This window comes from Eptesicus fuscus, chromosome 1 (genome assembly GCF_027574615.1).
Source record: "Eptesicus fuscus isolate TK198812 chromosome 1, DD_ASM_mEF_20220401, whole genome shotgun sequence".
Taxonomy (NCBI): Eukaryota; Metazoa; Chordata; class Mammalia; order Chiroptera; family Vespertilionidae; genus Eptesicus; species Eptesicus fuscus.
The window spans coordinates 43,906,354-43,932,332 of NC_072473.1; the positions used below are offsets into that span (position 1 = coordinate 43,906,354).

At 40.6% G+C, this 25,979-nt stretch overlaps 1 protein-coding gene across 1 annotated transcript in view; it reads left to right on the forward strand.

Annotated features, from left to right (window-relative positions):
- The window catches only part of HEPH (hephaestin), a 124,591-nt gene that overhangs the window by 60,764 nt on the left and 37,848 nt on the right, over nt 1-25,979 (forward strand). The window lies entirely within an intron of this gene.

The window sequence follows — 25,979 nt, forward strand, 5'->3', positions numbered from 1 at the left end:
GAAGAAAGACAGGAGAGAGAGAGAGTCATCAATTTGAGAGAAAAACATTGATTGATTGGTTCCCTCCTATATGCTCCCTGACCAGGAATTGAACCTGCAACTTTTTAGTGTACAGGACAACACTCCAACTGAGCCACCCAGCCAGGGCCAATCTGATGATTTTTTAATATTTCTTTTTAAAGATATTATGGGGATTTTGATGGAAATTGCATTAAATCTGTATATTTCTTTGGGTAATATGGACATTTTAACTATGTTAATTCTTCCAAATGTTAATAAGCAGATCATTTTAAGAATGAATAGGTCAATATTTTCAGCTGCTTAAGAGAAGTTAAATAAGACCAGAATGGAAATTTCCCATTGGATATAGCAACAGAGTTGTGGCAGAAGTTTTTAACAAATTGGAGTGAATAGAAGCCAGATTAGGATGGACTAAAGAGTAATTGGGTAAGATTTCATTCTTTTTTATGGCTGAGTAATATTCCAATTATTTATTAACTAGAGGCCAAGTGCACTAATTCATGCACTAGTGGGGTCCGGTCAGCCTGGCCCCAATCAGGGCAGATTGGGGCTGGGCCTGTCAGGAGGAGGAGATGGCAGGAGGTTGGCTGGCCAGGCCAGCTGGGGGAAGGGTCTGTGGGTGATTGGCCAGCAGGCCCTGTCCCCGATTGGTGTTGGCAGCTGATTTGGGGAAGGGCCAGCCATTGGGAGGGGCTGTGGGTGGTGGGCCAGCTGGCCCCACCCCCGAATGAGGTGAGTGGGGGGGTTCCAATTGGGGGCCAGTGGCCTGGGGGAGGGGCCATGGGTGGTTGGCCGGCTGTCCCCGCCCATGATCGGGGGGGGGGGGCAATCTGGGGTGGGGCTGGGCAGGGGAAGGGAGTGTAGGAGATTGGGTGACCAGCCCCACCCCCTATTGAGGTAGCGTGGTCATCAGGGGTGTAGCTGGCCAGCGGGAGGGGCTGTGAGCCGATTATGGTGGTGGGGGACCATCAGGGGCATGGCCAACCTGGGGAATGGGCTGCAGGAGGTTGGCTGGCCAGCTCCAACCCCTATTGAGGTGGGGTGGCGATCAAGGGCAGGGTTGGCCAGGGGGAGGGGCTGCAGGAGGTTGACCATACAGCCCCGCCCCCTATTGGGGTTGGGGGGTGCGATCAGGGGCAATCCTATCATGGTGGGGCAGGCTGATGGGGGCCTGGCTGGCAGGGGCGGTAAGGGGAGAAGAGAAGGGGCATTTGGCTGCCAGGCCCAGCTCTTGATCAGGGTGGGAGAGTCTGATCAGGGACAGGCCAGCAGGGGGGAGGGGCTGCAAGGTTGGCTGCTGGCCCCAACCCCTGATCAGGCCAGTTTGCCAGCCACAGTGGGCATCACAGCAACCAGTTGTTGGGTTATTATGGCCGACAGGTGCTCCATGCACCTCCTGGTGACCGGTTGTTTGGTCGTTTTGGTCGTGACACCTCTTGGCCTTTTATTATTAGGACTAGAGGTCCAGTGCATAAAATTCATGCACTGGAGAGGTGTCCCTCAGCCCAGCCTGCACCTTCTCCAATCTGGGACCCCTCAGTTTAGGCCCAACATCTCTCTCACAATCTGGGACTGCTGGCTCCTAACCACTCGCCTGCCAGCCTGATCGCCCCCTGACCACTCCCCTGATGGCCTGATTGATGCCTAACTGCTCCCCTGCCAGCCCAATCACCCCCTACTGCCCTCCCCTGCCGGCCTGATTGTCCCTAACTGCCCTCCCCTGCTGGCCATCTTGTGGCAACCATCTTGTGATGACGTGGGGGTGGCCATCTTGTGATGACATGGGGGTGGCCATCTTATGATGACGTGAGGGCATCACACAAGGGTGTCACGCCACCTAGGCTTTTATTATATAGGACTAGCTTTCCTGTTGCAGGAAAAATCCTGCAATGGGATTTCCTGCTGCACTCTACCCCGCCTCCATTCCTCCCTTGTCACCCGCCTCATCTTCTCCTCCAGCCCGCCCGCGTTTCCCTTCGCCCCCGGCCCCGCCTCCACCCCACCCTTGTCACCCGCCCCGCCTTCTCCTCCAGCCCGCCTGCATTTCCGTTCGCCCCCGGCCCCGCCTCCGCCCCGCCCTTCTCCTCCCCCCCGGCTTGCTTGCTTCTTCGAAGCTTTACTCTCTTCTGCAGCTCTTGGCTTCTTTGGACGCTGTCTTGATATGCAAATTAGCCGCCATCTTTGTTGGGGTAATTTGCATACTCGTCCTGATTGGTTGGTGGGCATGGCTTGGCTGGTGGGCGTGGCTTAGGTGTAGCGAAGGTGCGGTCAATTTGCATATTTGTCTATTATTTATATAGGATGGGCACTTACGTTGCTACCATTTCTTGGTCACTGTAAATAATGTTGCAATGAACATACGGATGTGTATATCTTTTCAAATTAGTGTTGTGTGTTTCTTCAAATAAATACCCAGAAGAATGAAACCTTACCATTTGTAACAACATGGATGGACCTAGAGTGTATTGTGCTAAGTGAAATAAATTAGACAGAGGAAGACAAATGCCATCTAATTTCACTTACATGTAGAATCTAAAGAACAAAATAAACAAACAAATCAGAAACAGACTCAAAGATACAGAGAACAAATTGATGATTGCCTGATTGGAGAGTGGTTGGGGGTCTAGGATAAAAAGGTGAAGGAATTAAGAATTAAAAATTGGTAGTTACAAAATAGTCACAGGGATGTAAACTACAGCATAGAGAATATAGTAAATAATATTGTAATAGCTATATATGGTGCCAGGTGGGTATTAGATTAATCACTTCATAAATTAGATAAATGTCTAACCACTATGCTGTACACCTGAAACTAATATAATATAATATTGAATGTCAACTGTAATTTTTTTAAAATTTAAAAAGGTAACATTTTAAAGAGTAATTGGGAGATGTGGGAGTGGAAACAGTGAGCATGGCTTAATTTTAAGATGTGGAGAGAACAATTTCAGGTTATAAGAAGGTCTGGAGATTGACAAAAGGCTAAAGTATAGTGATGATGAATCATCCATATAAACTTTGAAGTTACTCAGAAGAAACAAGGAGATTAGAATGGAAAGGAAGATAGTGATCCAGGTACTAAAATATAAATAAATTTCTAAAAGGAGACAAAGGATATTTTGGAGGCAGGGAAACCAGTTGGAAGGTTGTAGTAATCCATACAAGTGGTGATAATAATTTTAACACAGGTGCTAGGACATGAGGATGGGTAGAATTAGATATGTCCAAGAGATATTAAGGGATAATCCATAGAATATAATAATTGAACAAATGTTTAGGGGATAAAGAAGGTGGTGGAGTTAAGGATAATAAATTTTTGGATTAAGCTTTAAGCTCCTAGATACTGGTACCACTCACAAAGCAGAAAAGAAATGGAGGAAGCAGGGGATGTTTGTGTTTGTTTAGAAGAGAAATATATTGCTTATTGTTAAAAAAAAACTTTATTTAATCTTTATTGTTGAAAGTATTCTTTTTACCCCCATTGACCCTTTTTGGCCTGCCCCTGCAACCTGCCGCAGGCCTTCACCACCCTATTGTCTGTGTCCATGGGTTACGTATATATGCTTACACGTTCTTTGGTTGGTCACTTCCCACCCAATCATCCTGCCTCTCCTTCCCTCTGAAATTCCACAGTCTGTTCTATACTTCTATGCCTCTGGATCTATTTTGTTCATCACTTTATTTTGTTCATTAGATGTGACATATGAGTGAGATCATGTGATACTTGTCTTTCTCTGACTGGCTTATTTTACTTTCCATAATACTCTTTAGGTCCCTCCATTCTGTCTCAAAGGGTAAGAGGTCCTTCTTTTTTTTATGTGGAGGTCCTTCTTTTTTTATGTGGAGAAAAGGGAGCCCTAGTACACTGCTGTTGGGAATACAGACTGGTACAGCCATTATGGAAAACAGTATGGAGTTTCCTCAAAAAATTAAATATGTAATTTTTAAATGTACCATAGCTTTTTTATCCACTCATCTACTGATGGTACTTGGGCTGATTCAGGTTCTTAGCTATTGTAAATTGTGCTGCTATAAACATAGAGGTGGATATATTCTTTCTGATTGGTGTTTCAGGTTTCTTAGGATATATTCTTACAAGTGGGATCACTGGGTCAAATGGCAGTTACATATTTAATTTTTTGAGGAAACTCCATACTGTTTTCCATAATGGCTGTACCAGTCTGTATTCCCAACAGCAGTGTACTAGGGCTTCCTTTTCTCCACATCCTCACCAGCACTTGTCATTTGATGATTTGTTGATGGTAACCATTCTTACAGGTGTAAGGTGATAACTCATTGTTCCTTTAATTTGCATGATGATCAGAGGTTTTATCATTTTTTTCATATATTTCTTGGCCATCTGGATGTCTGCTTTGGAGAAGTGTCTATTTAGGTCCTTTGCCCATTTTTTAATTGGATCATTTGTCTTCCTTTTGTTAAGTTGTTTGAGTTCCTAATATATTTTGGATGTTAACCCTTTATCAGATGTACCATTGCCAAATATGTTCTCCCATATAATGGGCTCCCTTTTTGTTTTGTTGATGGTTTCTTTTGCTGTGCAGAAGAGTTTTATTTTGATGGAGTCCCATTTCTTTATTTTCTCCTTAGTTTCCTTTGCCCTAGGACAGTGGTCGGCAAACTCATTAGTCAACAGAGCCAAATATCAACAGTACAACGATTGAAATTTCTTTTGAGAGCCACATTTTTTTAAACTTAAACTTCTTCTAACACCACTTCTTCAAAATAGACTCACCCCGGCCGTGGTATTTTGTGGAAAAGCCACACTCAAGGGGCCAAAGAGCCGCATGTGGCTTGCGAACCACAGTTTTCTGACCACGGCCCTAGGAGATGTATTCATAAACATATTGCTATGAGAGATGTCTGAGATTTTGCTGCCTATGGTTTCCTCTAGGATTTCCCAACATACCTTTAAATTTTTATCCATTTTGAATTTATTCTTGTGTATGGTGTAAGTTGGTGGTGTAGTTGTATTTTTTTTTGTGTGTGTGTACCTATCCAATTTTCCCAACACCATTTATTAAAGAGACTCTCTCTGCTCCAATGTATGTTCCTGCTTCCTTTGTCAAATATTAATTGAGCATAATGGCATGGGTCAATTTCTGGGTTCTCTGTTCTGTTCCATTGATCTATATGCCTATTCTTGTTTTTATTCCAATGGCTTTGTAGTATAACTTGATATTTGGTATTGTAATTCCTCCAGCTTTGTTCTTCTTTCTCAAGATTGCTGCAACTATTCACCATCTTTTTTAGTTCCATATACACTTTTGGAGTGTTTGTTCTAGGTTTGTGAAATATGCCATTGGTATTTTAATAGGGATTGCATTGAATCTGTAGATTTCCTTGGGAAGTATGGACATTTTAATGATGTTAATTATACCAATCCATGAACATGGTAATATTTTTCTACTTGTTTATATCTTCCTCTATCTCTTTTTTCAATGTCCTGTAATTTTCTGAGTACAAGTCTTTTACCTCCTTGGTTAAGCTTATGCCTAAGTATCTTAAACTTTTTGTTGCAATGGTAAATGGGATTGATTGTTTAGTTTCTCTTTCTGAGAGTTCATTATTGGTATATTAAAAAAGTCATTGATTTTTCCAGTGTTGATTTTGGGTTCTGCTACATTGCTGAATTCATTTATTAAATCTAGTAGTTTTTTGGTGGAGTCTTTAGGGTTTTCTATGTACAGTATAATGTCATCTGTGAATAATGAGAGTTTTACTTCCTCATTTCCAATTTAGATGCCTTTTATTTTTTTCTTCTTGTCTAATCACTGTGGACAGGACTTCCAGTACTATCTCTATATATAAAAGGCTAATATGCAAAGTGTCCATCTGATAAGTAGCTATGACATGTGCTGACCACCAGGGTTCAGACACTCAACGCAGGGGCTGCTTTGATGCACACTGGCCATTTACAGAGAAATGGCACCACAGACCTGGTGCCCACAAAGCAACACTTGGTTTCCCCTATGTGGGATACAGGCCCCACCACCACCCCAGAGCAACAGCTCACCAAATCACAGCTGATGCTGCTGAGACCCCATGGTGCAAAATGTGGCCCACAGCCAAGCCAAGCCCAGAAATGGTGGCTGTGGGCTCTGGGTAATGATGTCACATAGCAACACCCAGCTTCCTCTCCCTAGACACTAGCCTCCTTGGAGTTTCTTCAGCCCAGGAACACGACTTGCTTTATAGCCAGGTGCAAACAATTTACACTTTAACCAAATGTCTGTGAAGAGTTTTCCCATGCCTCATCTCATTTGATCATCACAGAAGTCCTGGAGTAGGTAGATAGGAGACTTGGTGGGATCCCATTTTCATTAGTCAGAAAATGGAGATTTAGAAAGCTTAGAAATTTGACCTGACTGAAAAGAAGAAATGGTGGACCTTGAAAATGACTTCAGGTTTTCTCACTGCACAGAATATAGCCAAACACTGCTACAGTTAAATATTTTACCCTTTGTTTTCCACGTGATCTACAATAATAATCTGCTTCGTGTTGATATTTACTGCTGTGTTGTTTACAATTACCTGAAAGAGAAGTTGGGATGTTTCATTGGTCTGAAAAAGGTTTAGCTAAATCAGAAACAAATCTAATTAAGCAAGTTTACTCTATATCTATAAAAGGCTAAGTTGACTTGCGCATGCATGATACATATAAAGCTCTCACTGGCACCAATTACACGTGTGTGTTTCGATCTGTCATTGTCTATCATGAATTTGGTTGACACTTCTATTATAGAGAAAGGGCAAATAGCGATATTAAAACATTTCTTCTAATTAATTTCCTTTCAATGTGCACAAATTCATGCACCAGGCCACTAGTGTTGAAAGTGGATATCCCTGTCTGATTCCTCTTCTTAGGGGAAATGGTTTAGTTTTTGCCCATTGAGTATGATATTTGCTGTAGGTTTGTCATATATGACCTTTAATATATTGAGATATGCTCCCTCTATTCCCACTTTGCTGAGTGTTTTTATCAAAATGGGTGTTGAATTTTGTTGAAAATGTTTTTTCTGCATCTAGTCATATGATCATGTGATTTTTGTCTTTCAATTTGTTTATGTGATCTATTGATTTGAAGATATGGTAGCAGCCTTGCATCCCTCAAATAAATCCCACTTGGTCATGGTGTATGATTTTTTTAATTATATGGCTGCATTTGACTAGCTAATATTTTGTTGAGGATTTGAGCATGGGTCTTCATCAGGGTATTGACCTATAATTCTCTTTCTCTGTAGTTTCTTTATTTGGTTTTGGATTTAGGATGATGCTGGCATCATAGAAAGAGCTTTGAAGTTTACCATTCTCTTGGTTTTTTGGAATAGTTTGAAAAGCACAGGTATTAGTTCTTCTTTGAATGTTTGGTAAAACTACCTTGTGAAGCCATCCAGACCCAGGCTTTGTTTGTTGGGAGTTGTTTTTGTTTGTTTGTTTGTTTTTAATTAATACTTCTATTTCATCAGTTGTTATTGGTCTATTCAGGTTTTCTTATTCTTCCTGATTTAGTTTTGGAACATTGTATTCTTCTAGAAATTTGTCCATTTCATCCACATTGTCCAACTTGTTGGCATACAGCTATTCATAGTATTTTCTTAAAATCCTTTGTACTACTGTTGTGTCAGTTGCTATTTCACCAATTTTGATTCTGATTTTATTTATTTTTATCCTTACTCATTGTTTCTTGATGAAATTTGCTAAAGGTTCATCAATCTTGTTTATCTTTTCAAAGAACTGGCTCTTGGTTTGATTGATTTTTTTATTGTTGTTGTTGTTGTGTTTTTTGGGTTTTTTTTTTGTTTGTTTGTTTGTTTTTGTCTCTATGTCACTTATTTCTGCTCTAATCTTTGTTATTTCATTCCTTCTACTTACTCTGGGCTTTTCTTGTTTTTCTAATTCTTTTTTTTTTTAATTTCTTTATTGATTAAGGTGTCACATATTTGTCCTCATCCCCCCATTCCCATCCCACCCCTCTCCCCACGCATGCCCCAATCCCCTGTTGAACTTAACCGTTGGATAGGCTTATATGCATGCATACAGGTCCTTTGGTTGAACTCTCCCCCTCCCCCCACCCTCCCCCTCCCCTCCCCTATCCTCCCTCTGAGGCCCGATAGTCCGATCGATGCCTCCTTGCTTCTGGTTCTGTTCTTGTTCCTCAGTCTATGTTGTTCATCATTTCCTCTAGATGAACGAGATCATATGTCACTAGATATATACTAATAAGAACTGAATGTGAGACGAGCAATAATATTTATGCTGACAGGCAAATGAATCAATCTGTAGCGAGCTTCCCCCTGGACCAACAGTTCTTTTGAGACCCAATTTCGATGTCCAGTTGTTCCTTATGTGTACATGTCAACACTGACCCCTCAGCTCTGGATGGTGGACAAATGGTGGTAACGGAGGTCCGACTCCCTCTGGTTTGGTCTCGGCCGAACCCAGGGGCACGGCGTCACCCGGACTAAGGGGCACGTGGCCTCACCCATACCCAAGGGGCGCGTGGTCTCACCCGGGCCTGGGACCCAGCCTCACCCGGATGGATCCAGGGGCGAACGGCCTCACCCGGACCCAGGATCTGGCTTCACCCGTACCCAGGGACGCTTGGCCTCTCCCAGACCCAGGGGCACGTGGCCTCACCCGGGCTTAGTTGCACAAGGCCTCACCTGGATCCAGGAACACTTGGTCTCTCCCGGACCCAGGGACGCTTGGCCTCTCCCAGACCCAGGGGCACATGGCCTCACCCCGGCCTAGGTGCACGAGGCCTCATCCGGATCCAGGGACACATGGTCTCACCCGGACCCAGGGACGCTTGGCCTCTCCCAGACCCAGGGCCACTTGGGCTCACCCGGGCCTAGGTGCACGAGGCCTCATCCGGATCCAGGGATGCATGGTCTCACCCGGACCCAGGGACGCTTGGCCTCTCCCAGACCCAGGGCCACTTGGGCTCACCCGGGCCTAGGTGCACGAGGCCTCACCCGGATACTGGGACACATGGTCTCACCCGGACCCAGGGATGCTTGGACTCTCCCAGACCCAGGGCCACTTGGGCTCACCCGGGCCTAGGTGCACGAGGCCTCACCCGGATCCAGGGACACATGGTCTCACCCGGACCCAGGGACGCTTGGCCTCTCCCCGACCCAGGGCCACTTGGGCTCACCCGTGCCTAGGTGCACGAGGCCTCACCCGGATCCAGGGACACATGGTCTCACCCAGACCCAGGAACGTTTGGCCACTCCCAGACCCAGGGCCACTTGGGCTCACCCGGGCCTAGGTGCACGAGGCCTCACCCAGATCCAGGGACACATGGTCTCACCCGGACCCAGGGACGCTTGGCCTCTCCCAGACCCAGGGCCACTTGTGCTTTTCTTGTTTTTCTAATTCTTGACATTGTAGGGTTAAATAGTTTATTGTTAATTTTTCTTGTTTTATGAGGTAGGCCTGTAGTGCTATAAACTTCTCACTCAGGACTGCTTTTTCTGTGTCCTGGAGACTTGGGGTGGTTGTATGTTCATTTACATTTGTTTCCAGAAAGCTTTTTATTTCTTTCTTGATCTCATTGATAACCCATTCATTGTTTACTAGTAATTTAATGCTATTTAGCCCCTATGTGTTTGAATGTTTTTGAGTTTTTTTAGTGGTTGATTTCTAATTTTATTCTATTGTGGTCTGTGAAGATGCTTGATATGATTTCAGTCTTCTTGAACTTGTAGAGACTTTTTTAGATCCTAACATGTGGTCTATCTTTGAGAGAGTCCCATGTGCACTTGAGAAGCATATATATTCTGCAGCTTTTGGGTGAAATATTCAATAAATGTCAATTAAATCCATCTAATCTACTGTGTCATTTAGAGTCACTATTGTTAATTTTCTGTCCAGAAGATTTATCCAGTGAAGTTGCCTGGTGTTAAAGTCCCCTGCTATGACTGTATTGTGGCAATTTCTTCCTTAACGTCCTCTTGAAGTTTTGATTTTTTCTGTTTATTTGTTTGTTTGTTTTTTACAAGTGTAGGTGCTCCGCTATTGAGCACAAGTTTATGAAGGTTATATCCTCTTGTTGGAATGATCCCCTTAGTATTATGTAGTGACTTTTGTTGTCTCTTGGGATGGCCATCATATTGAATTCTATTTTGTCAGATATGAGTATTGCTACCCCAGCTTTTTTTTCCCATTTCCAGAGAAAATTTTTTTCCATCCCTTTACTCTCTTCCTTTGTGAGTCTTTTGTTCTGAGGTAGGTCTCTTGTGGATGGCATATAATTGAGCCATGTTTTTTGTATCCATTAAGCTACTCTATGCCTTTTTTATTGAGGCATTTAATCCAGTTACATTTAAGGTTAGTATTAATAGCTATTTCTTTATTGCCATTTTAATTCTGTATGCCAATGTTTCTCTCTATATCTTCTCATTACAGCAGTCCCTTTAGCATTTCTTGTAATACTGGTTCAGTGGTGATCACCTTGTTTAGCATGTTTTTGTCTGTGAAGCTCTTTATTTCACCATCTATTTTGAATGATAACCTTGCTGGATATAGTAATCTTGGTTTACATCCTTGCTTTTCATTACCTTGAGTATTTTATTCCATTCCCTTCTGGCCTGTAGAGTTTCTGATGAGAAATCAGCTGACAGCTTTATGGGCATGCCTTTGTAGGCAACACATTGCTTTCCTCTTGCTGCCTTTAAGATTCTCTCTTTGTCTTTAATTTTTGCCATTTTAATTATGATGTGTCTGAACATGGGCCTGTTTAGGTTCTTGTTGGTTGGGACTCTCTGTGCCTCCTGCATTTATGTGACATTTCCTTCACCAGGTTAGAGAAGTTTTCTGCCATTATTTCTTCAAACATGTTCTCTATACCTTGCTCACATTCTTCTCCTTCTGGCATTCCTTGATGAAATGTTGTTATGTTTCATATTTTCACACAGCTCCCTTAAACTTTCTTTTTGTTCTTATTTTTTAATTTATATATTGTCTAAAGTATTACACATTTCTCCTTTTTTTCCCAATTGACCCCACCCAGCCATTTGCACATCGAGCAAGTGCCCACTGCCGTGGTGTCTGTGTCCATTGGTTATGCTAATATGGATGCATATAAGTCCTTTGGTTGCTCTCTAACACCCTCACCTCCCCTGCCATTTGTCTCTGGATCTATTCTTTTTTTCTATTTTTTTATTATTATTTTTTAGTTTCTTTATTGATTAAGGTATCACATATTTGTCCTCATCCTCTGGATCTATTCTTGTTCATGAAATCATGTTCATCATTATATCCCACATTAGCAGCCCTGTGCATGAATCTGTGCTCCAGTACCTTTCTGCCCAGAGGCTCTCTGTGGCCCAGAGGCCCATCCGTGGCTGGGCATGGAACGCTTGCCTCGTTGCTGTGACAATGACGCAAGTGTTCCATGCCCAGGCCTGGCCAGAGGCCCATGTATGGAAGGGCGTGGAATACTTAGGAAGCAAGCATTCCGCCAGGCTGATCACACTGCCCTCTCTCAGTGGCCACCCCACCCCCTGGGACTAGGGGACTACAGTGGTTCTGAGAGGACTGGGTGCTGCCATCTTGTGCCTATGGGCACCACCATCTTTGTGACAGAGTGATGGTTAATTTGCATATTACCCTTTTATTAGATAGGATAGGAGTGAGATCATCTTTCTCTGACTGGCTTATTTCGCTTACCATAATGCTCTCCAGTTCCATCCATGCTGTTGCAAATAGTAAAAGTTCCTTCTTTTTTTATAATGGTGTAGTATTCCATTGTGCAGATGTACCACAGGTTTTTTTACCCACTCATCTGCTGATGGGCACTTAGGTTGTCTCCAAATCTTAGCTATTGTAATTGTGCTGCTATGAACATAGAGGTGCATATATTCTCTCTGATGGTGTTTCTGGTTTCTTGGGATATAGTCCTAGAAGTGAGATTACTGGGTCAAATGGGAGTTCCAGTTTTAACCTTTTGAGGAAACTCCATACTGTCTTCCACAGTGGCTGCACCAGTCTGCATTCCCACCAGCAGTGCATGAGGGTTCATTTTTCTCCACATCCTCACCAGCACTTGTCGTTTGTTGATTTGTTGATGATAGCCATTTTGACAGGTGTGAGATGGTATCTCATTGTTGTTTTGATTTGCATCTCTCCCATGATTAGTGACTTTGAGCATGTTTTCATATGTCTCTCGGCCTTCTGTATGTCCTCTTTCGAAAAGTGTCTATTTAGGTCCTTTGCCCATTTTTTGATTGGATCGTTTATCTTCGTTGTCTTAAGTTGTATGAGTTCTCTGTAAATTTTGGAGATTAAACCCTTGTCCTATATAATAATGAGGTAATATGCAAATTGACCACCACGCCCTCGCACAAGATGGCCACCCTCATGTGTTCACAAGATTGCTGACACAAGATAGCCAGCAAGGGAAGGCAGTTTTGGGTGACCAGGCTAGCAGAGGAGGGCAGTTGGGGGCAACCAGGCCAGCAGGGGAGAGCAGTTGGGGGTGACCAGGCCAGCAGGGGAGAAAGGGCAGTTGGGGGGGATGGTGCCTGCAGGGGAGGGCAGTTAGGGGCAACAAGGTTGGCAGGGGAGGGGAGTTGGAGGGACAAGGCCTGCGGGGAAGGGCAGTTGAGGGCAACCGGGCCAGTAGGGGAGGACAGTTAAGGGCAACTGGGCAGGCAGGGGAGGGCCATTGGGGGTGACCAGGCCTGCAGGGGAAGGTAGTTAGGGGCAACTAGGCCAGCAAGGGAGGTCTGATGGGGACGACCAGGCCAGCAGGGGAGGGCAGTTGGGGTTGACCAGGCCTGGAGGGGAGGGCAGTTAGGGGCAAACAAGCTGGCAGGGGTGGGCAGTTGGGGAGACCAGGCTGGCAGGGGGAAATTGGGTATCGATCAGGCTGGCAGTGTAGTGGTTAAGGGGTGATCAGGCTGGCAGGCAGAAGCAGTTAGGGGCAATCAGGGAGGCAGGCAGGCGAGTGGTTAGGAGCTAGCAGTCCCAGATTGTGAGAGGGATGTTGGGCCTAAACCAAGGGGTCCCAGATTGGAGAGGGTGCAGGCTGGGCTGAGGGACACCCCCCCCCCCCGCACGAATTTCATGGACCGAGCCTCTAGTAATATAAATCTGTATGGTGACAGATTAATAGATGTAATAGTTTAATAGAATTTCATGCACCGTCCTCTAGTCTGAAATATTATTGTTAAATATGTTCTCCCATGCAGTGGGCTTTCTTCTTGTTTTGTTGATGGTTTCTTTTGCTGTGCAGAAGCTTTTTATTTTGATGTGGTCCCATATGTTTATTTTCTTCTTACTCTCCATTGCCCTACAAGCTGTGTCAGTAAAGATATTTCTATGACACATGTCTGCTATTTTGCTGCCTATGGAGTCTTGTAGGATTTTTTATTGTTTCCCATCTTACATTCAAGTCCTTTAGCCATTTAGAGTTTGTTTTTGTGTATTGTGTAAGTTGGTGATCTAATTTCACGTTTTTGCATGATTCTGACCAAATTTTTCCGCACCATTTATTGAAGAGGCTATCTTGACTCCATTGTATACTCTTGCCTCCTTTGTCAATATTAATTGAGCACAATGACTTGGGTTGATATCTGGGTTCTCTGTTCTGTTCCATTGGTCTATAAGTCTGTTCTTGTGCCAGTACCAGGCAGTTTTGAAAACCGTGTCTTGGTAATATAACTTGATATCTGGTATTGTGATCCATCTAACTTGTTCTTCTTTCTCAGGATTGCTGTGGTTATTCAAGGTCTATTTTTATTCCTGATGAATTTTTGGAGAGTTTGTTCTAGATCTTTGTAATATGCCATTGGTATTTTAATGGAGATTGGGTTGAATCTGTAGATTGCTTTGGGTAGTATGGACATTCTAATGATGATGATTCTACCAATCCATGAACATGGTATGTTCTTTCATTTGTTTATGTCTTCCTCTATCTCTTTTTCCAATGTCCTGTAGTTTTCTGAGTATAGGTCTTTTACCTCCTTAGTTAAGTTTATTCTTAGGTATCTTAATTTTTTTTTGTACAACAGTGAATGGGATTGTTTTTGTTGTTTCTCTTTCTGTGAGATCATTATTGGTGTATAAAAAGGACATAGATTTATGGGTGTTTATTTTGTATCCTGCTATATTGCCAAATTCATTTATTAGGTCTAGTAGATTTTTGATGGAGTCTTTAGGGTTTTCTATGTATAGTATCATGTCATCTGTGAATAAAGACAGTTTTACTTCTTCTTTTCCAATTTGGATGCCTTTTATTTCTTATTCTTGTCTGATTGCCAAGGCTAACACTTCCAGTGCTATGTTGAACAGGAGTGGTGAGAGTGGGCATCCCTGTCTTGTTCCTGTTCTTAGGGGAAATTTTTTTAGTTTTTGCCCATTGAGTATGATGTTTGCTGTGGGTTTGTCATATATGGCTTTTATTATGTTGAGGTATGATCCCTCAATTCCCACTTTGCTTAGTTTTTATCAAGAAAGGGTGTTTGATTCTGTTGAATGCTTTCTCTGCATGGATTGATATGATTGTGTGATTTTTGTCTCTCTATTTGTTTTTGTGATGTATCACATTTATTGATTTGTGGATATTGTACTATCCTTGCATCCCCGAAATAAATCTTTCTTGGTCATGGTGTATGATCTTTTTAATGTAATGCTGAATCCAATTTGCTAGAATTCTGATGAGTATTTTAGCATCTATGTTCATCAAGGATATTGGCCTGTAGTTCTCTCTTTTTTTGTGGTGTCTTTATCTGGTTTTGGAATTAAGGTAATGCTGGCAACATGGAAAGAACTTGGAGGTGTGCCTTCTTCTTGAATTTTATGGAAAAGTCTGAGGAGGATAGGTTTTAGTTCTTTTTGGAATACTTGGCAGAACTCTCCCTGTAAAGCCTTCAGGACCAGGCTTTTGTTTGCTGGAATGCTTTTGAACACTGCTTCAATTTCTTCACTAGTTATTGGTCTTTTCAGGGTTTTCAATTCTTCCTGATTGAGTTTTGTGAGTTTGTATTTTTCTAAGAATATGTCCATTTTGTCTAGGTTGTTGATTTTGTTGGAATAGAGTTGTTCATAGTATTTTTTCATAATCCTTTGTATTTCTGTGGGATCAATTGTTACTTCACCTCTTTCATTTCTGATTTTGTTTATTTGGGTCCTCCCTCTTTGCTTCTCGTTAAGCCTTGCTAGAGGTTCAGCAATCTTGTTTATCCTTTCAAAGAACCAGCTCTTGGTTTTGTTGATCTTTTGTATTGTTCTTTTGGTGTCTATGTCATTTATTTCCCCTCTGATTTTTATTATTTCCTTCCTTCTGCTTATGCTGGGTTCTTCTTGTTACTCTCCTTCTACTCTTTGAGTTGTATGGTTAGATAATTTATTACCATTTTTTCTTGTGTTTTTGAGATGGCATGTAGAGCTATGAACTTCCCTCTCAAGATTACTTTCACTATGTCCCATAGATTTTGGTTTGTTGTGTTTTCATTGTCATTTTTTTTGGCCATGATTCTTTTTATTTCTTCTTTGATCTCCTTGGTAGCTCAATCATTGTTTAATAGCATGCTATTTAACCTCCAGCTGTTTGATTTTTTTTCATTGTTTTTATTGTAGTTTTTATCTAATTTTATGCCATTGTGATCTGAGAAGATGCTTGATATAATTTCTATCTTCTTGAATTGGAAGAGAATTTGCCTGTGTCCCAATACGTAGTCTATCTTTGAAAATGACCCATGTGCACTAGAGAAGAATGTGCATTCTGTGGCTTTGGTGTGAAATGTTCTAAAGATGTCAATTAATTCCCTTTGATCTAGTGAGCCATTTAGGATTGATGTTTATTTGCTGATTTTTTGTTTAAAGGATTTGTCCAGTGGTGTCAGTAGGGTATTGAAGTCCCCTACTATGACTCTATTGCTGTCAATATCTCCCTTGATATCTTCCACAAGTTTTTTTAAATGTATTTTGGTGCTAATGTGTTGGGTGCATATATGTTTACCAGATTTATACCTTCTTGTTGAATTGTTACCTTTAGTATTATGAAGTCACCTTCCTTATCTCCTGTTATTGTCTTTACTTTGAAGTCTAATTTGTCAGATATAAGTATTGCTTCCCCAGGTTTTTGTTCATTTCCATTTGCCTGAAAAAGCTTTTTCTGTCCCTTCACCATCAGTCTGTGTGAGTCCTTTTTTTCTGAGGTAGGTCTCCTGTAGAAAGCAGCTATATGGCTCATGTTTCTTATCCATTCTTTTGATTGGGGCATTTAATCCATTTACATTTAAAGTTACTATTGACAGGTACTTGTTTGTTGCCATTTATATTCTTTATGCTTGTCTTCCTTCTTCCCTTCTTATTTCTTCTTCTTACAGCAGATCCTTTAGCATTTCTTGCATTGCTTGTTTGGTGGTAATAAACTCCCTTAGTCCTTTTTTGTCTGTGAAGCTCCTGATTTCATTCTCAACTTTGATTGATAGCCTTGCTGGGTATTGTATTCTTGGATTCAGACCCTTGATTTGCATGACTTTGTATATTTTATTCCAACCCTTCTGGCCTGATGTGTTTCTGTTGAGAAATCAGTCGATGGGCTGATGGGAGATCCCTTGTAAGTAACTTTCTTTCTCTCTCTGACAGCCTTTAACTGTCTTACTTTGTCAATGGTGTTTCCCAATTTAATTATAATGTGTCCTGGTATCATTCTTTTGGGGTTCATCTTGTTTGGGCCTCTGTGAGCTTCTTGGACTTGTGTGAGTTTTTTCTTCTTCCAAATATCAGGGAAATTTTCTGCTATTATTTCTTCAAGCCAAGTTTTCTCTTCCTTGCTCAGTTTCCTCTCCTTCTGTGACCCCCTATCATGTTTTCCCAAAGTTCCCTTAGGCTCTCTTCCTGTTTTATAAGTTTTTCTTTTTCTAGTTGCTGCTCTGCTTGGGTATTTTTTTCTACCTTGTCTTCCAGCTCACTGATGCAGTCCTCCAGTTCTTCTAGTCTACTGTTGATGCTTTCCATTTTTTTTCTTCATTGCAATGATGTCATTTTTCATTTCTTCTTGGTTCTTCATTTCCTCTCGGTTCTTGCACATGTTGTTGAATTTGTCTTCCAGCTTTTTCAGCTTCCCTATGACCATTGCTCTGAATTCTTTCTCTGACATATTGCTTGCCTCCATTTTGTTTAATTTATTTTCCAGCGATTCCTCCTTTTCTTTCATATGGGGTCTGTTTCTTTGTCTCCCCATGATCACTCCTCTCAGGGTGTCTGGTTATGTAGCTCTCTCTCTCCTGCATTGACTTAAAGGCACAAAATACAAAATGACAAGACACAATGCATAGGGCACCAAACACAAATGTATTCACGATACAAATAACCCAAAATAAAGGTGACCACTAGAGAAAAGAGAATTAGGGGAGAGAAAAGAGTGTAAAAATGATATTGAGAAAAGGAAAAAATGTAAGAGAGTAAAGAAAGAGAAGAAAGAAGAAGGGAGGGAAATATATGTATATTGGGAGAAAACACAAGAAAACAACAACAACTAATCCAAAAAAATGCAAACAACAAACAACCAGAGATGAATGTAAACAACAAACAACAACTAATCCAAAAAATGCAAACAACAAAAAAACAAACAAGCCCTAGCTGGTTTGGATCAGTGGATAGAGCTTTGGCCTGTGTACTAAAGTGTCCCAGGTTCTATTCGGCCAAGGGCACATGCCCGGATTGCGGGCTCGATCCTCAGTAGAGGGCGTGCAGAAGGCAGATGATCAATGATTCTCTCTTATCAATGATGTTTCTATCTCTGTCTCTCTCCCTTCCTCTCTGAATTCAATATATATATATGAAACACCCAGATGAATCTGAGTAGGAAGAGCTTATTTCCAGAAGGTAAGGTCAAGCAATTGAATGAATGGTGAAATGGCCACTATTCAGTATAGATGAGGTAGAAACAGAATGAGTGTATAAGAAGAAAAGTAAAAAGCAAAATACAAAAAATAAAAAATAAAAAAAGAGAAATGATAATATATATATATATATCTTACATGTATATATATATATATCTTACATATATATATATATCTTACATATATATATACATATATATATATTATCGTTTCTCTTATTTATATATATATATGAAAATTTCATCTATCTATGTATTCATCTATTATTGGAAAAGAATAGAGAGTAGATAGGCCTGAGATGGTGATTGGAATTAATTAAGCTATTAGTAGAAGAAGAGAACAAGAGAGGATAAGAAAACAGCAGCAAAAAAAGAAAAGAAAAGAAACCTAACAAACAATCAAACAAGCAACATCAACAAGACAGAAATAAATAAAAAGGGAAAAAAATTGCCTAGTGAAGAAAGAGAAGAGAGAAGTCTGCATTGATTTGGAGCAGGGGAGAGGAAATTAGATATATGAGTAAGATCAATTTTTAACAGGTAGTAAAAAGAAAGGATAGAGAAAAACAAAAGCAGGAACAGTGTAAGAGAAACAGGTTGAAAAATGGGAAAAGAGAGGAAGAGAGTGTTGGTATAAAGGAAAAATTGAGATAGAGTAAAATAATGCTAAAAGAAAAAGAAAAATAGAATATAGAACACTAATCCCAAAATAAAGAAAAATAAAATAAAATAAAACTTTTAAAATAAGGTAAACTAATAGTAGTAATAATAATAATTAAAAAGAAAAATGTAATAATAAAAATGTAAAATCAAGCAAAAAATTTAGTTTCTTAAGTAAAAGAAAAAATTTTAAAAATGAAGTAATAAAGGTCATTCACTTCCTCTACTGTTTTTTTTATAATTTTTATTTTATTTTTATTATGGTACCACATAATTGTCCTCATCCCCCATTCCCACCCCAAAGCCCTCCCCATGTATGCCCCTACCCCCCTGTTGTCTGTGACCCCTGGTTAGGCTCGTATGCATGCATACAAGTCCTTGGGTTGATCTCTCCCCCTTTCCCCCACCCTCCCCTACCTTTCCTCTGAGGTTTAAGAGTCTGATAGATGCTTCCCTGTCTCCGGGTCTGTTATTGTTCATCCGTTTATATTGCTCATTATTTCCCCTAGATGCGTGAGATCACGCGATACAAAAATACACTTGTAAGAACCGAAAATGAGACCAGCCATAATGGTTATGTTGAGAAGGAAATGAATCAGTCTGTAGTGAGTTTCCCTCTGGGCCAACAGTTCCCTTGAGTCCTTATTTCAGTGTCAAACAGTTCCTTATGTGTAGATGCCAGCATTGATATTTCAGTTCTGGATGGTGGACAATGGTGGTGATGCAGGTCCGACCATCTCTGGTTTGGTCCTGGGCATCCTTCAGCGATGCACAGCTGCTGTCTGCTAGCACGGCAAGGCGTCGTCAGCGTCTTCCATCTCTGGACTGTCTCTCCTCTGTCTTCATGGCTGGAGCAGTCCTGTCAATTCCTCTCTGTTGCAGGAATCCACATGGTCCTGGAGTTGTTTTCTGAAAATACACAAACATATTCTCAACCACAAGTTAATAAAGGAATATTTTCCATAACCTTGACTTGGGATCCTTTTTCATTTTTTGCCCAAATGATTTTCCTCTGGCTTGTTTTGACACCATGTGTGTTTTTCATGGGTGTCTTGCTATGAGCATTACAAGTGAAAGTTAATTTTCGAAAGTACAAATTTTCTAGATGTAATTTACTTACAGGATATTTTTCCTTACATGATATTCTTGTACTATTACCCCCCTTTTTATTTAAATATTAGGAGGCTTTTGGAAATTTATAATGTAGTCTTGATAGCTTTTACATTTTAATTTTTTTGTGCTAAAATATTATTGCTTTAGGTTCATTACATGTTATGTAATTTTACCATGAGATGAACTGCCAATAAAGATTTTTGTTAATACTTTAGGAACAGCTTTATGTACATTGCATTCATTTTTTCTAGAATATTTGCTTATTTCAATTAGCCAATTTAAATTACTCTGAAAACTTGACTACTATTCTACTGTCAAACTCAACACTCTACCAACAATCTTATTGTACCCTGTGTATATTAGTGGAAAGGATTGTTTGCCTTCTTGAGTAGGCCCTGAGCATTCCTGGTATTAGGCTGGATTTGTATATCAAAAACCCACTTTCCCTCACTATGGGTACAAGGCATCTCCAAAAAGTCTTGTTGCAGTGAGAGGACAGCTGCTGTTGGCCAAGTCTCTGTCTGTTACCTGTGTCCCTATTTGAGCTGTGCATGGAAAGCGAAGCAGCCATGGGGGCAGGAGACCTCCCTCAGAAGGGGTGAAGGTTCAGGCCCCTGCAAAGTTGGGGAGGGTAAGGGTCTGTGCCCCACCTCTGTTGATCCCCGAGTTTTCTCCTGATGGCCCCTCTGTGACTGTGCCTGTCTTAGGTTGTTTCTTCCCTGATGAATCTTACCCGTCTCTGGCTAACCAGCCACCCTCTGGGGCCAAGCAGGGTGATATGAGGTTCAGTTCTGTCTCCTTGGTAGTCTATGCCCCCAAGGCCTCCATGCCCAGGACCTGCCTTGGGATCTTCTTGCCTGCTGGCAAGGCCCCGGCACTGATCACATATCTTAGGGAACCCAGGTTTCTTCTCCAGGGATGGTCCAGCTCACCTTACTGGGCGAGTGATATATCTATAGTACCAACAACTATGATGCTTTAACCTCGGTATGAACTGAAAACTCAGGCAACAGCTGTGGGCAACTGGACCGTGAGAAGAGAGTCCCTCTTGGACAAAAGGGCCAGAGGGGACATTGTAGCCTGCTCAGGTGCCTTCCCAGGGGGCCTTCTACACAGTGGAAGGGATTCAATCCTTTCATGTGGTTTTTAAATTGCTGCCAGACATTCAAAGAATTGGTTTGTAAGTTTGTTTGGGATATTTGTACATTATGCTGTTGTAATTCTAAAATATCAAGAGATGTGTTACCTTTATCTCCGAGCACCAAAGAGATGATTTTTTATTTATTCCCAGTGGTGCGAGGTACTATTATACATCATGGGGGTAACGCAAATCTTGGGAAAATTATAATGACATTGTAGAATAATATCATGTAAGGATATTCTTTTCTCTAAACCATGGCAATTCCATTTCAAACTGGCTGTCAATTTTTTTTTGTCTAGACAAGGTCTTAGTTACATTTTCTGCACCACTCCCAGGAGCAAGTAGTGATAGTCCCTTTCTTTGATGTCCACGCAATCCAGAAACCTGTATTTAATTTTATACACAAAGGAGTAGTGGTTTGATTTTGTGATATACTGAAGGGAAGCTGGGTGGTGACCTCTGTGTAATTATACTTCCTTGCCCCACCCATTGTCCTCCTGGATGACCAAGGTGTTTGGTATCATTGGTGACTGCATTAGGTGGGGGGATCAACACACGTAAGGGTTCCCACCCATGAAGGGTTAGGAACTTAAGACCAAAATACTTCCCCATTAGCCCCAGTTAGTCTTACCATTTTGCTGATGATGGCTAGCATGGCAGGAAATACGTTCTCGGGTGTTCTCGTGGTTCCGGTTATCTCACACTTGCTTTTTATTTTATTTATTATTATTATTATTATTATTATTATTATTATTATTATTATTTTACATATGTGTCCTTATCCCCCCATTACCCCCTAGCCTCCATCCATATCACACACCCCTGTTATCTGTGTCCATTCATTAGGCTCGTATGTATGCACACAAGTCCTTGGTTGATCTCTCCCCCTTACACCCACCAACCCCCTCCTTCCCTGAGGTTTGAGGTTCTGATTGACGTTACTCAGTCTCTGGGTCTGTTCTTGTTTATCAGTCTATGCCGTTCATTATATTCCACAAATGAGTGAAATCATGTGGTGTTTATCTTTCTCTGCTTGGCTTATTTCACTTAGCATAATGCTCTCCATCTCTATCCATATTGTTGCAAATGGAAGGAACTCCTTCTATTTTACCACAGCGTAGTATTCCATTGGGTAGATGTACCAAAGTTTTTTAATCCATGCATCTGCCGATGGGTATTTAGGCTGTTTCCAAATCTTAGCTATGGTGAATTGTACTGCTATGAACATAGGGGTGCATATACCCTTTTGATTGGTGTTTCTAGTTTCTTGCGATATATTCCTAGAAGAGGGATCACTGGGTGAAATGGGAGTTTCATTTTTAGTTTTTTAAGGACTCTCCATACTGTTCTCCACAGGGGCTGCACTAGTCTGCCTTCCCACCAGCAGTGTAAGAGAGTTCCTTTTTCTCCACATCCTCGCCAACACTTGTCATTTTCTGATTTGTTGATGATAGCCATTCTGACTGGTGTAAGATGGTACCGCATTGTTGTTTTGATTTGCATCTCTCCCATGATTAGTCACTTTGAGCAGGTTTTCATATGCCGCTTGGCCTTCCTTCTGTCTTCTTTCGAAAAGTGTCTATTTAGATCAGTTGCCCATTTTTTGATTGGGTTGTTTGTCTTCTTTTTGTTAAGTTGTGTGAGTTCTCTGTAGATGTTGGGGATTAAACCCTTATCGTTGATATTGTTGGCAAATATGTACTCCCATGCAGTGGGCTTTCTTGTTGTTTTATTGATGGTTTCCTTTGCTGTGAAAAAGCTTTTTATTTTATGTAGTCCCATTTGTTTATTTTTCCTTTAGCTTTCATTGCCCTAGGAGCAATATCAGTGAAGAAGTTCTTTTGGCATATGTCTGAGATTTTACTGCCTGTGGATTCCTCTAGTATTTTTATGGTTTCCCATCTTATGTTTAAGTCCTGTATCCATTTTGAGTTTATTTTTGTGTATGGTGTAAGTTGGTGGTCTAATTTCATTTTTTTGCATGTATCTGTCCAATTTTCGCAACACCATTTGTTGAAGAGACTATCTTGATTCCATTGTATGTTCATGCCTCCTTTGTCAAATATTAATTGAGCATACTGTTTTGGGTCGATATATGGATTCTCTATTCTATTCTATTTGTCTATATGTCTTTTCTTGTGCCAGTAGAAGGCTGTTTTGAGAACAGTGGCTTTGTAATACAACTTGAAGTCTGGTATTGAGATCCCTCCTACTTTATTCTTCTTTCTCAGGATTGCTGTGGCTATTCGGGGTCTTTATTTTTCCAGATGAATTTCTGGGGTGTTCTTTCTAGGTCTGTGAAATATGCCATTGGTATTTTAATGGGTAGTGCATTGAATCTATAAATTGCTTTGGGTAGTATGGACATTTTAATGATGTTGATTCTACCAATCCATGAACATGGTATGTTCTTCCATCTGTTTACATCTTCCTCTATCTCTTTTTGCAGTGTTGTGTAGTTTTCCACGTATAGGTCTTTTCCCTCCTTAGTTAAGTTTATTTGTAAGTATCTTAATTTTTTTGGTGTTATGGTAAATGGGATTGCTTTTTTAGTCTCTCTTTCTAAAAGTTCATTATTGGTGTATAGAAATGCCATAGATTTCTTGGCATTGATTTTGTATCCTGCTACCTTGCCAAATTCATTTATTAATCTAATAATTTTTTGATGGAGTCTTTAGGGTTTTCTATGTACAGTATCATGTCATCTGCGACTAAGGACAGTTTTACTTCTGCTTTTCCAATATGGATGCCTTTTATTTCTTCTTCTTGTCTGATCGCTATGGCTAGTACTTCCAGCATTATATCAAACAGGAGTGGTGAGAGTGGGCATCCCTGTCTTGTTCCTGTTCTTAGAGGAAATGGTTTTAGTTTTTGCCCATTGAGTATTATGTTGGCTGTGGGTTTGTCATATATGGCTTTTATGATGTTCAGGTATGATCCTTCTATTCAAACTTGCTGAGAGTTTTTATCAAGAAAGGGTGTTGGATTTTGTCAAATGCTATTTCTGCATTAATTGATATTACTATATCCTTTTTATCTCTATTTGTTTATGTGATGTATCATGTTTATTGATTTGCAAATATTGTACCATCCTTGCATCCCCAGGATAAATCCTACTTTGTCGTGGTGTATGATCTTTCTGATGTACTGCTGCATCCAATTTGCTAAAATTTTGTTGAGGATTTTGGCATCTATGTTCATGAGGGATATTGGCCTATAATTCTCTTTCATTGTGTTATCTTTATCAGGATTTGGTATTAGGATGATGCTGGCCTCATAGAATGAGCTTGGAAGTGTTCCTTCTTCTTGAATTTTCTGGAATAGTCTGAGGAGGATAGGTTTTAGTTCTTCCTTGAATGTTTTGTATAACTCCCCCGTGAAGCCGTCTGGCCCTGGGCTTTTGTTTGCTGGAAGCTTTTTGATGAGTGCTTCAATTTCTTCGGTGGTTATCAGCCTATTGAGATTTTTCGACTCTTCTTGAGTAAGTTTTGGAAGGTTGTGTTTTTCTAGGAATGTGTCCATTTCCTCCAGGTTGTCTAGTTTGTTACAATAGAGTTGTTCATAGTATTTTTTAACAATCCTTTGTATTTCTGTGGGTTCTGTTGTTATTTCACCTCTTTCATTTCTGATTTTGTTTTTTGGGTCCTCTCTCTTTGTTTCTTGGTAAGCCTGGCTAGAGGTTCATCTATCTTGTTTATCCTTTCAAAGAACCAGCTCTTGGTTTTGTTGATCTTTTGTATTGTTTTTTTTGGTCTCTATGTCATTCATTTCTGCTCTGATCTTTATTATTTCCTTCCTTCTGCTCACTGTGGGCTTTTCTTGTTGCTCCCTTTCTAATTCTTTGAGTTGTTGAGTTAGATGATTTATTACCATTTTTTCTTGTTTTTTGAGGCAGGCCTGTAAAGCTATAAATTTTCCTCTCATGACTGCTTTCATTGTGTCCCATAGGTTTTGCATTGTTTTGTTTTTATTGTCATTATTCTCCAGGATGTTTTTAATTTCTTCTTTGATCTCATTGTTAACCCAATCATTGTTTGATAGCATGCTATTCAGCTTCCAAGTGTTTGAATTTTTTGGAATGCTTTTATTGTAGTTTATTTCTAGTATTATGGTATTGTGGTCTGAGAAAGTGATTGATATGATTTCAATCTTTTTGAATTTGGCGAGATTTTGCTTGTTACCCAATATGTGGTCTATTTTTGAGAATGTCCCACTTGCACCTGAAGAGAACGTATATTCCTTGGCTTTGTGGTGAAATACTCTGAAGATGTCGATTAGGTCCATCTGACCTAGTGTGTCATTTAGAATTGCTGTTTCTTTGCTGATTTTTTTGTCCAGAGGATTTATCCATTGATGTCAGTGGTGTATTAAAGTCCCCTACTATGATTGTATTGATGTGGATCTCTTCCTTGATATCTTCCAGGAGATATTTTATGTATTTGGGCGCTCCTGCATTGGGTGCATATATGTTTACCAGAGTTATATCTTCTTGTTGAATTGATCCCTTTAGTATTATGTAGTGGCCTTCCTTATCTCTTATGATGGCCTTTACTTTGATGTCTATTTTATCTGATATAAGTATCTCAACCCCAGCTTTTTTCTCATTTCCATTTCCCTGAAAAATGTTTTTCCATCCCTTCACTCTCAGTCTGTGTGAATCCTTTGCTCTAAGGTGGGTCTCTTATAGACAGCAAATATATGGGTCATGTTTTCTTATCCATTCAGCTACCCTATGTCTTTTGATTGGTGCATTTAATCCATTTATGTTTAATGTTATTATTGATAAGTACCTGTTTGTTGACATATTTTTCCTTAGTCTTTGTGTTTCTTCTTGCCTTTCTCTTTCTTCTTTTTACAGCAGTCCCTTTAGCATTTCTTGCATTGCTGGTTTGGTAGTGATGAACTCTCTTAGCCCTTTTTTATCTGTGAAGCTTCTGATTCCACCTTCAATTTTGAATGATAGCCTTGCTGGGTATAGTATTCTTAGATTCAGTCCCTTGTTTTGCATCACTTTGTATATTTCATTCCATTCCCTTCTGGCCTGGTGTGTTTCTGTTGAGAAATCAGTTGATATTCTAATAGGACATCCATTGTATGTAACTTTCTGTCTCTCTCTTGCAGCCTTTAAGATTCTTGCTTTGTCGTTGGTATTCCTCAATTTAATTA